We start from the raw sequence: 15297 nt of genomic DNA, 5'->3' as shown, positions 1-15297 counted from the left end.
TATTAATATTATAATTACCAACCACAATCTCAAAAGTATAAAAACAACTTTAATTAATCTCTCCCCTTCATCAACTAAATGAAAAAAAAGATAAAAAATATAAAAAATTAAAGAATAAGAAACCATGAATCAATTTTTTACACCCACCACAAACAAAACTCCCAGTAAAACTTCTAACATAAAAACATTGAAGAAACTTGAAAATAATCTGACCCATGACACCGTACAAATAAAGTTAATAAAATAAGTCCTATAACAGCTTCACAAACCAAAACAATAATAAAATAAATTAAAACAGACAAGTCATAAGAAAAGCCAATTAAAAAATTTAACAATGAAAATAAAATAGTAATTCTCATAAACTCTAACAGTATAAGTATTGTTAATAAATGACTTTTCATAAAAAAAAATCCAGTCATCCCAATATAAAATATAAAAATACATCTAACAAAAATATACACAGTTTTAGTAGTTTAAGAAAAAAACATTGGTCTTGTAAATCAAAAATATAAATTCTAAAACATCAATGAAATAGATATACATCTCTAGTCTCCAAAACTAGTATTTTCTTTAAACTATTCACTGACATTATTAAATTCTTTTTACTGTTTTCTATAGTAAATTCTTCAATTATCTTAGTTTCTTCACATCCTATTTCTTTAGGGATTATTCTCTTAGCTCAAACAGTTTCTCTCTCTTTAGCCAGACGGTTACTCTCTTATTCATCATGAATTCCTTTAACATTATTTTTAGTTATAATTGGAGGACTAATAATTTTATTCCTTTATATTACTAGAATTTGCTCTAACAAAAAGCCTACTTTCGTAAAACCCTCGATATACCAAATAATATGAATAATTCTAATAATTAGCTTTTTAAGAAATTTCTGAACACTTTATTCCCTTAACGAATTTTTAAGTCTAAGGGACCTCCATAATTTAGAATTTATTAAATTATTTATACCTTTAAATATGTTCTCATCTAATTTTATATTCCTCTATCTATTAATTATACTAATTATCATAATTGAAATTTTATCTCTTAGTAAAGGACCTATACGAAAAAAATACTAATGCTCTCTTTATGAACAAAAAAATCTTCCCTTGTTAAACCTATTTATTCTTCCTTGATTAATTTACCAACCCCATCAAATATCAATATTTTCTGAAACTTTGGGTCCCTTCTTGGACTAATACTAGGAATTCAAATTGTCTCTGGACTTTTTTTAGCAATACACTTTGCAGCTAACACTTCAATTGCATTTGATAGAGTAATTCACATTTGCCGAGATGTAAATAACGGATGATTAATTCGAGTTTTACACTCAAACGGGGCTTCACTCTTCTTTGTATTTATTTACCTTCATATCGGACGAGGAATTTACTTTAATTCCGCTCAATTTAAAAAAACATGACTAAGAGGAATTGCCATTCTATTTTTATTGATAGGAACCGCCTTCATGGGATATGTGCTACCTTGGGGGCAAATATCTTTTTGAGGGGCAACAGTAATTACTAATTTACTTTCTGCCATCCCCTATTTAGGAGAAATGATAGTTATATGACTATGAGGAGGCTTCGCAGTGGACAACCCCACTCTCACTCGATTTTTTACCATCCATTTTTTACTACCATTTATTTTATCTGCCATTATTATAATTCACTTAATTTTTTTACATGAAAGAGGGTCTTCCAACCCTTTAGGAACTCCTCTAAATAATGACAAGATCCCATTTTATCCTTATTTTTTAATTAAAGACTTAATAGGATACTCTATTTTTTTCTTTTTCTTCAGAATTCTTATTTTATACTACCCCTACATACTAAATGACCCAGATAATTTTATCCCAGCAAACCCTCTTGTAACTCCCTTACACATTCAACCAGAATGATATTTCCTGTTTGCGTATTCAATTTTACGAGCTATTCCCAATAAACTAGGAGGAGTAATTGCTTTAGTCTCTTCTATTTTTATTTTAGCTATTTTATCTTTTTTACCTAAGAGATACTTAAAAGGACTTCAATTTTACCCACTGTCCCAACAACTATTTTGAATTTGAGTAAATTTAACAATTCTGCTAACATGAATTGGAATAAAGCCAGTAGAACACCCTTACATTTTAATTAGACAATTGCTTACAATTCTCTATTTCTTTATATTTCTAATGATCCCAATTTCACAACAATTATGAGATAAATTATTTAAATAACAGTTTAATAATTTAGATAAAATATTTACCTTGAAAGTAGAAAAAAGAAACATTCTTTAAACTTTAACCTAAATTTACCGGAACTACCTCCCTAAAAGCATAATCTTAAGTAAAACAAAATTATAAGTAAACTCACTGTAAGATAGCTTTTTCAACACAAATTTATTAATTTATCATACCGATACCGAGGTAAAGTTCCACGAATAATAATAATAATTAAACTAACAAACAATAATTTAAAATAAAACACTAAAAACTGTGAACCTCTCCCAAAAAAAAAGACACTAACAATTACTCTAGAAAAAATGATTCTCAAATACTCTGATAAAAAAATAAAAGCAAACCCCGACCCACCATACTCAATATTAAACCCAGAAACTAACTCAGATTCTCCTTCGGAGAAATCAAAAGGAGTACGATTTAATTCAGCTAAAAAAGAGACAAAAAGTATTATAAAAACAGGAAACACTAAAAACACAAATCATGTATTACCCTGAATTTTAGTTAAATCAATTAGATTTATAGACCCAGAAAAATACAAAATAGATAAAATCAATAAAAAAAAGCTCACCTCATAAGAAATAGACTGAGCAACAACTCGTAAAGCTCCCAAAATAGAATAACAAGAATTAGAAGCTCATCCAGAAAACATAATACCATAAATTCTAAAACTTAACACCGAAAAAAGATACAAAATGCCTAATTTTCAACCTATTAAAACAAAAAAATAAGGATACACAAGTCATACTCTCACACTCACAATAAAAGAAACAGCAGGACTCAATCAATATAAATTAAAATTGGATTTAACAGGAAAAAAAAATTCTTTTGTAAACAACTTCACAGCATCAGAAAAAGGTTGGAAAAGTCCTATAATCCCAACTTTATTAGGTCCTTTACGTAATTGAACGTAACCTAATAGTTTACGCTCTAATAAAGTCAAAAAGGCAACTCCTACTAAAGAAAACACAACTATTACTAAGTAAGAAGAAAAATTTACAAATATTTCTATTTGTAAATCTTTACATAAATAAATCCTAAATTTAACACATTAATCTGCCAAAATAGATTAATGTGAATTTAATTTTATTCAACTTACACAATAAAAATTAATACAACTGGTCCTTTCGTACTAAATTATATCCTTCATAAAAAGATAGAAACCAACCTGGCTCACGCCGGTCTGAACTCAAATCATGTAAAATTTAAAGTCGAACAGACTAAAAAATTAAGCTTCTACACCAAAATTTTATTTTAATTCAACATCGAGGTCATAATCCTTTTTATTAATAAGATCTTTTAAAAAAAATTATGCTGTTATCCCTAAGGTAATTTTATCTTTCTATCTAAAATATTAGGATCATTCACTCACTCAACAATGAAAATTATGTAAAAGTTTATTTACTGTCACCCCAACAAAAAATAAAAATTTTTCATAAACAATTTTAAATTCTATAGGGTCTTATCGTCCCTTTTAAGTAACTATGTATTTTTACATAAACTGTAAGTTAAAATATCATAAAATCAAAAAAGTCAATATTCTGTTCAACCATTCATACAAGCCTTCAATCAAAAGACTAATGATTATGCTACCTTTGTACAGTCAAAATACTGCAGCTATTTACTTAAGCATTGAGCAGGTTAAACCAAAAACATTTTCCCCTCAGAAATGTTTTTGTTAAACAGTCAAAAATTAATTTTGCCGAGTTCTTAGACTATATTTCTTATTCTACTAATTCAATCATTATCACCTTAACTTTATAATTAAATTAAGTAACTTCACCTCCCCGTAAAGCCACTATAAAATTATTAAAAAAATTAAGTTAATTTTTAAATATTAAAAAAATTGATAACTCTAAACTTATATAATTATTATTTTTGTAATAAACTAAAATTTTAATCTCAAGATTATCCCTAAGAGTATATTTTCTTTAAACAATAAATTGCTTAAAAAAAACTAATTAAATAAACCAAAAAGTAACTAGATAAAAAAAATCTTGTTTTTTTTCAAAACTAAATAATTATTTAACCTAATAATGAAACATTAGAACTTTAACTATTTAAATCTTTTTTTGTCGAGAAAAAGCTCTTAAACTTAAATGTAAATAAACCCTGATACAAAAGGTACAATAAATGAATTCTTTATTAATTTTTATAATATAGCCTCCCCCTACAATATAAAAATTAAAATTAATCACCTTGCCCTTTATTAAATTAAATAAAAAGTAAAATCTTAACAGATATCATATTAATGTAACTAATATACTTTATTTAGCTATTCACCCATCATTCCAGAGACACTTTCCAGTACATCTACTATGTTACGACTTATCTTATCTTAAACAAGAGCGACGGGCAATGTGTACATATTTTAGAATCTTTATTCATATAAAGTCTTTAATAATTTTTTTACTAATAAATCCTGTTTCACATTTTAAACAATAAAATGATCCATACATACTAAATAATGTAATCCATTTTGTTCACTAGTACACTGCACCTTGACCTAACATAACTCATATAAAAAATCTTGAAAATAAACTTTTCAGTAGATTCATGACAGCGGTATACAAATAATATAACTAGAGTAGATTAAAGTTGTGGAATATCAATTAATAAACAGATTCCTCTAATAAGATAAAATACCGCCAAATTTTTTGAGTTTAAAGATCTTAACTCCTACTACTCCAATAAATTTACACTTTAATAACAGGGTATCTAATCCTGATTTATTTATTAGTTTCTCAATTATGCATAAAAAAGTAAGTCTAAAAAATTAAATTTTACCTTTTAAATTTTAACTTTAATTTATAAAATTAAAGGAATAATTAATTTATTTTTAAAATTCTATTAGCTCAATTGTATAACCGCAACTGCTGGCACAAAATTAGTCGAGCTCTTAATCAATTTATACATCTAATTTTCATTAAAAAATAATTCTAGTTACTGCTTGTGAAGTTATTAAAACAACAATTTTACAAAAGTTTTCATGTAATCAAAAGAAATAAAAAATTAATTTACTAAAATAAAATATATTAAATAATTATAAAAATTTGCATAACACCTATTTTTTTAGATTGACTTAAATTCCGAGCGTCTTAATTAGAATAATTCTAAATAATAATTCAAGAGATGATTAGGATTTAGGACTCTTCAGTTTTTTTTCTTCACCTTAAAAACTGAAGAGTCCTTAAAATATAAAGATCTAAAAACACGATTTAATCTTTTAATAATATATATATATATATACATATAAGATATTATTATAATAATAAATATATCTATATATACATATAAATATATTAATATATATATATAACTCCTACTCTTTTATGAGTAGGAGTTATATATATAAATATATATATAATTATATATATATAAATATTATTATATATTATATATATATGGTGAAATTCCGAAAAGAATCAAAAAATTTCTGTCAAAAAATTATTTTTCCTTTTTTAAAAAATTTTTTTTTTTAGGATCGTCATTTTTTTGACGAATTTTGTCACTCGGAATCTCTTGTATTTTTGTAAATTTGGATGTTATTCGCCAAAATTTTTAGGTTAAAAATTAAGAATTTTCATTATTTTCAATAGGTTAATTTCTTTGACAATTTATGTATTTTTTAAAAATAAATTTTCATTTTATTTAGGTAAAAAATTATGTGAAACCTTAAAAATTCAATCTTACTTAAAATTGTTAAATTATATAATAACAAAAAAAAAATAGAAAGATGCCTGAATTTTAAAGGATTATTTTGATGTAATAAATTATGTCTAAAAAACTCTTTCTAAAATTTACATTTTTAAACAATAGTTTAACCCTTAAATTTCAAAAATTTATATGCTCGACATCTAAACGTAATTTAGAAAAATAAGCTAATTTTAAAGCTTTTGGACTCATAATTCAATTATAGGTTTCCCCCTTTTTTCTAATAAAAAATTATTACACAATTATTTTCCCAATATATATATTATCAATCATGTTTTCATTATCTTCTAATTCATGACTATCCATCTGAATTGGAATAGAAATAAATTTACTAACTTTTATTTTTTTAATCTTAGAAAGAAAAACCTTTAACTCCTCAGAAAGATCCATTAAATACTTTTTAATTCAGTCAATTGGATCTTTATTATTTTTATTTTCAATTACTATTCAAACAACATATGTTAGTGAACCTTTTTTTATTTATGCTTTAGCTCCCCCTTTAGCCCTAATATTAAAAAGTGGAATTGCCCCTCTTCACCTTTGAACACCTGATATTAGAATAAAATTAACTCCCCTTAATTTATTTTTATTTATCACGATGCAAAAAATAATTCCTATACTAATCATATTCTCCTCCTGAAGAGTTCTAGTAAAATGAGTAATTCCTTTAAATATTATTATTGGAGCTTTAGGAGGAATCGCCCAATCCTCCATAAACAAATTAATTATTTTTTCCTCTATTAATAACTCAGGCTGAATAATACTAAGATTAACAGAATCAATATTTTTATTCTATGTCTTCTTTTTATTTTACTTTAAAATAAATTTCTTATTAATAAATTTTATTACAGAAAATAAAATTAAATGAACTCTTCAAATTAAAACACAAAATTTTTTTAGAAAATTAACTTTTGTAAGATTAATAATATCCCTAAGAGGCCTCCCCCCTTTTATAGGATTTATCCCAAAATGAATTATTTTAAAAAAAATTATCTTCTTCCTCCCTCTAATTTCAATTATTAGAATTTTCATATCAATTTTTACATTATTTTTCTACATAAAATTAACTATTAATTTACTACTGTATTCATCAGTGTCTAAGAAATGAAAAATGCATTTTTCCTCTAAATGACTCTCAGTAATTACTACCCTACTGAATTTAACTTCGAGACTAATTTTTATTTTATTAACTTAAAAGCTTTGAGGCCTCCCCACTCCTCCCCTCCTTTCCTCAAAGTCTTAAGTTAAATAAACTATTAGCCTTCAAAGTTGAAAATGAGAAATTTTAGGCTTTGAAAAATTTTTAACTTCTAGTTACCTTTGAATTTGCAATTCAAGATCATCTTTGACTAAAAAATTAACAAAAAAACAATGTTTATAAAAGAATTTACAGTTCCTCGCCTTTATCAGCCATCTTGTCATGTCATGGCTGCTGAGAACTAACCATAAAATTATTGGGACTTTATATTTTATTTTTGGAATTTGGTCAGGATTACTAGGTCTTTCCCTTAGTATAATTATCCGATTAGAATTGAGACAGTCCTCCCCTGTCTTAATAAATGACCAAATTTATAATACTATTGTTACTTCACATGCATTTATTATGATTTTTTTTATAACAATACCAATCATTATTGGGGGATTCGGAAACTGACTAGTCCCTCTTATAATTGGAGCCCCAGATATAGCCTTCCCACGATTGAATAATCTTAGCTTTTGACTCTTGATTCCTTCGTTATATCTTCTCCTTATAAGAAGTCTAGTAGACCAAGGAGTAGGAACTGGATGAACCGTTTATCCTCCCCTTTCTAACTCAATATTTCACAGTGGGTACTCAGTAGATACTGCTATCTTTTCACTTCATCTTGCAGGAATTTCTTCAATTTTAGGGGCCATTAATTTTATTACCACAATTATTAATATACGAAGAAACCTCCACACAATAGAAAAATTACCATTATTTGTATGATCTGTATTAATCACTGCCTTTCTTCTTTTACTAGCACTACCGGTACTTGCAGGGGCTATCACTATACTTTTAACTGATCGAAATATAAATACTACATTTTTTGACCCCGCAGGAGGTGGAGATCCAATTTTATATCAACACTTATTCTGATTTTTTGGTCATCCCGAAGTTTATATTCTTATTTTACCAGGATTTGGACTAATCTCACATATTACCGCTCAAGAAAGAGGAAAACCCTCAGCATTCGGCTCTTTAGGAATAATTTACGCTATGCTTTCTATTGGAATTTTAGGATTCATTGTTTGAGCTCACCATATATTTACTGTAGGAATAGACGTAGATTCACGAGCTTATTTTACTTCAGCAACTATAATTATTGCTGTACCTACAGGGATTAAAATTTTTAGCTGATTAGCAACAATTTTTGGAATAAAAATAAATTACTCTCCAAGCATAATTTGATCTTTAGGGTTTATTTTCCTATTCACTTTAGGAGGCCTTACTGGAGTGATTTTGGCTAACTCCTCCATTGATATTATTTTACATGATACTTACTATGTTGTTGCTCATTTCCATTATGTATTATCTATAGGAGCAGTCTTTGCTATTATTGCTAGATTTATTAACTGATTCCCTTTAATAACAGGGCTAATGATAAATAAAATTTTGTTAAAAGCTCAATTCCTAAGAACATTTTTGGGAGTTAACATAACATTTTTTCCCCAACATTTTCTTGGATTAATAGGGATACCGCGACGTTACTCAAATTACCCTGACTTATTAATTTCATGGAATATTGTTTCCTCAATTGGTTCTATAATTTCCTTATTTTCAGTAATTCTATTCATAATTATTATTTGAGAATCATTCACTTCTAAACGCCTAATAATTTTCAACACAAATTTTGCTATAATTGAATGAATCCAAAATTTCCCACCCATAGAACATAGATACTCTGAAATTCCATCTATCCTAAATAAATAAAAATCCTGCTAATGTGTCAGAAACAAATGTATTAAATTTAAGATTTAAATATGAAATCTTATTATTCCTTTAGTAATAGACTGACTAAAAATCTCACTTTATGATAATGCATCACCAATCATAGAACAATTAATTATATTTCATGATTACAGAATACTTATTATCGTAAGTATTCTCTCGATTGTTTCTTTTTTTATGATTAAAATAATAATTAACAAATTTATTTCTAGAAAAATTCTTGAAAATCAAATAATTGAATTAGTGTGAACTTTAATTCCTACAATTATTCTTAGATTCATTGCTCTTCCGTCTCTTCATTTATTGTATTTAATAGATGAATTAAACAACCCTCTTTTAACTGTTAAAATCATTGGACATCAATGATACTGAAGATATGAATATAATGATTTCAATAACATTGAATTTGACTCTTACATATTACCATCAAGAACCTTCCGATTACTCGAAGTTGATAATTCCACCCCACTGCCTACTTATTGTCAAACACGATTAATCACAACATCTTCAGATGTCCTCCACTCATGAACCATCCCGGCCATAGGAATTAAAATAGATGCCACTCCAGGGCGTCTAAATCAAATTTCGCTTTTCCCTAATCGATCAGGAAAATTCTTTGGACAATGTTCAGAAATTTGTGGTGCAAATCATTCATTTATACCTATTGTAGTAGATGTAATCCCTGTAAATTATTTTATTTCATGAATTAAAACATTTAACTTATTTAGTGACTGAAAAGCAAGTAATGGTCTCTTAAACCAATTAATGGTAAAAGCGAATACCCTAAATAAAATTAAGAAGTTAGTTAACATCTAAATAATATTGAATTGTCAAGTCAAAGTAATAAATTTTACTTCTTTATTCCTCAAATAGCCCCTCTTCCCTGAATTTCATTATTGACAATAACCATCTGTACACTTCTATTCATCAGAACTATTATTTTTTTCTCATTTAAAGAAAACACAAATAAAACTCATAAAAAAACTCAGAAAAAATTTATAATTAAATGATAATAAGATTATTTTCAATGTTTGACCCTACAGCTATTCTTATAATTCCATTAAATTGAGTTTTAATAGTAATTATTTTAATATTTATTCCTATCCCCATATGAAAATTTAATTCTCAGTCCTTTATATTAATAACTTTAATAATTAAATCTTTAAATAAAGAATTTAAAGCTCTATTTGCTAATACAATTTTAGTAAAAGGAAGAACCCTTCTTCCACTGGCCTTATTTATAATAATTATAATTAATAACTTAAGAAGAAATTTTCCTTACAATTTTTGCCCTAGTGCACATCTAGTCTTTTCGCTTGCATTATCTATCCCTATTTGATCTTCAATTGTTTTATTTTACTGAACTACTCTAACAAAATCAATAATAGCCCATTTAGTGCCTTCCGGCACTCCAAATATCCTTATACCTTTAATAGTAATTATTGAGCTTACAAGAAATTTTATTCGACCAATAGCTTTAGCTGTCCGACTAACAGCTAACTTAATTGCAGGGCATCTCCTTATAGCTCTCCTAGGAAACACCTTTAACCCTTCCTCTTATTTTTGAATAATTATTTTATTACTTCAAACTTCATTTTTATTATTTGAATTAATAGTTGGGCTAATTCAATCTTATGTGTTTTCAGTTTTAATGAGTCTATATTCTAGAGAAATATCTTAATGAAAAATCACCAATTTCATCTTGTTGACCCTTCTCCTTGACCTATTATTATTTCGTTTATTATTTTAAATTACACAGTTATAACTCTTTTATTTTTTAACACAAAATTCTATTTTCCTATAGCTTTTACTTTATTTATTATCTTATGAGTAATATTTATTTGATGACGAGATATTCAACGAGAAAGAACTTATCAGGGTAACCACACTTACTCAGTTATTATTTCTATAAAATACGGAATAATCTTATTCATTACATCAGAAATTTTGTTTTTCGTAAGATTTTTTTGAAGATTCTTCCACCATAGTTTATCTCCTGCACATGAATTAGGACTTACATGACCTCCTAAAAATATTCATCCCTTTAACCCATTAAACATTCCTTTAATAAACACAGTAATTCTTCTTAGATCTGGAATTTCTGTTACTTGAGCACACGCTAGCATATGCTCTAATAATTGATCCATAACAAAAAATAGAATATTAATAACAATTACATTAGGAATTTATTTTTCCTTTCTTCAATTTTATGAATACTTCTCCTCTCCATTTTCAATAAGTGATTCTGTTTACGGTAGCACATTTTTTTTAACCACTGGCTTTCATGGGATTCACGTAATTATTGGAACTTTATTTCTAACACATGTATACCTACGCCTCAAAAATATCAATTTCTCTTTTAAACATCACTTAGGAATAGAAATATCAATTTGATACTGACATTTTGTTGATGTAGTTTGACTATTTCTATATATAACAATCTACTGATGAGGTAAATATTCTATTAGTATAAAAAATTACAATTAGTTTCCACCTAAAAAATCTTGTGATAGAATAATAATTTTAACCATAATTTTTATTATAACATTTACAGTCATTATAAATATTGCTATTTTACTAATTCCTCTCATTAATTTACACAAAAAACTAGACCGAGAAAAATCATCACCCTTTGAATGTGGATTCGATCCCTTTTCTAAACCACGAGTAAGATTCTCTATCCACTTTTTTTCAATTAGATTAATGTTTTTAATTTTTGATATTGAAATTACTTTAGTTCTGCCTACTCCTATATTAATAAAAGAAATTAATATATTTAATTGAACAATCTCATGCTTTTTCCTTTTTTCTATTCTACTATTAGGATTAACAGTAGAATGAAAACAAGGATCAATAAATTGAATATAACTAGGGTTAAAGTTTATAAAACATCTAAGTTGCAATTAGAAATAACAATTTCTGTTAACCTGAAAAGTAAGAAGTAAAACAATTTACATTTAGTTTCGACCTAAAAATAGAAAAATCCTTACTTTGTAGAAAAGTCAAAAAGAGACAAATTATTGTTAATAATTTTAATGGATACATATCCTTCCACAAGGAGTCTTAGAGAAAGCTGCTAACTATCTCAAAGCAAGTCATTGTTAGACACCCCCTTTTGTAGTTTATTACTAAAATCTCACTCTTTCAATGTGAAGAAGATTTTTTCCAAAAGTTTAAAACTACCTTAATTTCTTCAAAATTCTATTCTCATTAAACTATATGGAAAAATAAGTAGAATTCTAGTTAAAATGACTCCTGAAGAAAAAATAGTTAAGAACCCTTCAGAAGACTTTTTTAAAGCCCTAGAAGATTTAATAATTAAAATTTTATTAAATATTAAAATCCCCTCTGCCCAACCTTGATCTAATAATTTTGCTCCTCAAAAAAATCTTTTAATTAACAGCCCTAGCCCCTTTGTTAATCTATTTATATACAATAGACTTCTAAAAACTCAAATTATTTTACTTTTTGGCTGGATCTTCCCATGCCAAGCAAATCCTAAAATTAACATTGATACAGGAATATACTTAGCAACCCCTAGGCAAACTAAATTTAACTCAGTAATAACTCAATTTATTAATCTTCCAGACACAATATTAACCAAAGCTAAAAATCTAATGGGAAGAGACAGCGGCTTAGACCCTCCAATTCAAATAACTCACCCTAAAAGAGAAGAAAAATAGTAAACCACACGTACTCTGTAAGCAATAGTTACTATCGCCATAAATCCTATTCATAACCCCACCCCCAATCCTATGTATCTACACGTACTTAACTCTAATAAAGCGTCTTTTGAATAAAAGCCCGAAGAAAAAGGCAAACCTATTAATCTAAATATAGAAATATTTAATCTTACTCTCATTAATGGATTAAATATTAAACTTCCTATTTTCCGCAGATCCTGAATCCCCATTCTTCTATGAATAACTGATCCTGTGCATATAAACAGCAAAGCTTTAAATAATGCATGAATTAAAAGATGAAAAAACCCCACATAAAGATACCCTAAAGAAAGAATTATAGTTATAAACCCTAACTGCCCTAATGTAGAAAAAGCAACAATACGTTTCATGTCAAATTCTTGTAAAGCTCTTAAACCAGCTACTAAAATTGTTAAAAGAGAAACAATAAAAATAATTTCTGTTAAAGAAGCTTTTAAAAGACACTCATAAAACCGAATCATCATATAAACTCCAGCAGTAACTAAAGTAGACGAGTGAACTAAAGAAGAAATCGGCGTAGGAGCCGCCATAGCTGCAGGAAGTCACGCTCTAAAAGGAACTTGAGCTCTTTTAGTAAAACAAGCTAATATAAAAAAAATTATCCCCTCACATGATTCCCAAAATATAAACCCCCCTTCTGCACTAGCTCAAACAATAGATAAAATAATTATTGTATCCCCTACACGGTTAGAAGCTGCAGTAATAAACCCAGAATTATATGCACTCAAACTTTGATAATAAATTACTAAACAAAATGAAATTAACCCTAGCCCATCTCACCCTAAAATAACTCCTAAAACACTCGGGCTTAAAATTATAATTAACATAAATAAAATAAAAAGAAAGGTTAATCACAAAAATCGATGACACTCTTTCCCTATATACCCCCTCGAATAAATTAAAATTAAAGAAGAAATAATTAAAACCACACTTATAAAAAGTAAAGAAATTCAATCAACAAGAAAAATAAAACAAAACTCAATTGAATTTAAAAAATAAAGCTCTACCTCAAAAAATACAGATTTCCCACTTCAAAAAAAATAAAAGATTGATGTTAAAATTAAACTTCACAATAAAATTATAAAAAAAGAAACAAAATAAAATTTTCTATTTTTTTTCAAAATTAAAATAACAGTAAATCTTTGACTCCACAAATCAATATTTTTTTTAAACTATTTTAATAGAAACTTATAAGTCTTAAATCAAGAATAAACACATTTAAAGGAATTCAATGTAATAATAACAGTAATGACTCAAAAACAGAAAAAGTTTTAAATGAATAGAATCTTCAAGAAAAAGATTGCTGAGAAAAAGAAAAAAGGTATACTCTATAAAGAGAACTTAAAATACCAAAAATTCCTAAAATTATATACATGTACCTATTATAAACAATAATCGACACAAACAAAAATAACTCCCCTGGTAAATTTACACAAGGTGGGAAAGATAAATTTGAAGAACAAAACATAAACCATCAAAAACTACAACTAGGAATAATTGAAATAAATCCCTTATTTATGATAATTCTTCGTGTCATTGTACGACTGTAAGTTATCCCTAATACACAAAATAAACCTGAAGAACAAAATCCATGCCCTACTATTATCAAAACAGATCCTGTAAGACCCATATTATGTATTCTAAATAGCCCTGATAACACAATACTTATATGTACAATAGAAGAATACGCAATCAACAATTTTAAATCACTCTGAACAAAACAAATTGCTCTCAACACTGCCCCTCCTAAAACACTGAACACAATCAAAAGCCCAGAATGTTTAAAAATTAAATCCCCAACAATTAAAGATAACTTAAATAGACCATACCCTCCTAATTTTAATATCACCCCTGCTAAAATTATAGAACCAAACACAGGAGCCTCTACATGAGCTCGAGGCAACCAAAAATGTAAACCCACTATGGGCATTTTAACTAAAAAAGCTATTACAAATATAAAAAATCTTAATATGCCTGACCCCGTTCCAAGTTCATTTAAATAAAAAATTTTTAACAAAAGAGGTAAGGAAAATAATACAGTATACATAAGTATGTAAAATCCCGCCTCAAGCCGATCAGGTTGATACCCCCACCCAAATAAAATTAATAAAATAGGAATAACACTTATTTCAAATCTCATATAAAATATAATTAGGCTATCAACATAAAATACAATAAGCAAGCTTGTTAGCAACCACAAAAAAATAAATAATAAATCTAGTCTTTTCAACTTTTGGTCTACTGATATTAATATTATAATTACCAACCACAATCTCAAAAGTATAAAAACAACTTTAATTAATCTCTCCCCTTCATCAACTAAATGAAAAAAAAGATAAAAAATATAAAAAATTAAAGAATAAGAAACCATGAATCAATTTTTTACACCCACCACAAACAAAACTCCCAGTAAAACTTCTAACATAAAAACATTGAAGAAACTTGAAAATAATCTGACCCATGACACCGTACAAATAAAGTTAATAAAATAAGTCCTATAACAGCTTCACAAACCAAAACAATAATAAAATAAATTAAAACAGACAAGTCATAAGAAAAGCCAATTAAAAAATTTAACAATGAAAATAAAATAGTAATTCTCATAAACTCTAACAGTATAAGTATTGTTAATAAATGACTTTTCATAAAAAAAAATCCAGTCATCCCAATATAAAATATAA

General features: G+C 26.9%; 2 pseudogenes; one reads left to right on the top strand and one right to left on the bottom strand.

The window, feature by feature from the left end:
- Window positions 1-1117: 1117 nt before the first annotated feature.
- LOC132697615 (cytochrome b-like) lies at window positions 1118-2191 on the top strand (annotated as a pseudogene).
- Window positions 2192-2360: 169 nt separating this feature from the next.
- Window positions 2361-3187, bottom strand: LOC132697616 (NADH-ubiquinone oxidoreductase chain 1-like; annotated as a pseudogene).
- Window positions 3188-15297: the final 12110 nt, after the last annotated feature.

Source organism: Cylas formicarius, unplaced genomic scaffold (genome assembly GCF_029955315.1).
Source record: "Cylas formicarius isolate icCylForm1 unplaced genomic scaffold, icCylForm1.1 PGA_scaffold_260__1_contigs__length_22067, whole genome shotgun sequence".
NCBI classification, from domain to species: domain Eukaryota; kingdom Metazoa; phylum Arthropoda; class Insecta; order Coleoptera; family Brentidae; genus Cylas; species Cylas formicarius.
Note: the sequence above shows the minus strand (reverse complement) of the source record. Positions and strands in the feature narration are given on the sequence as shown.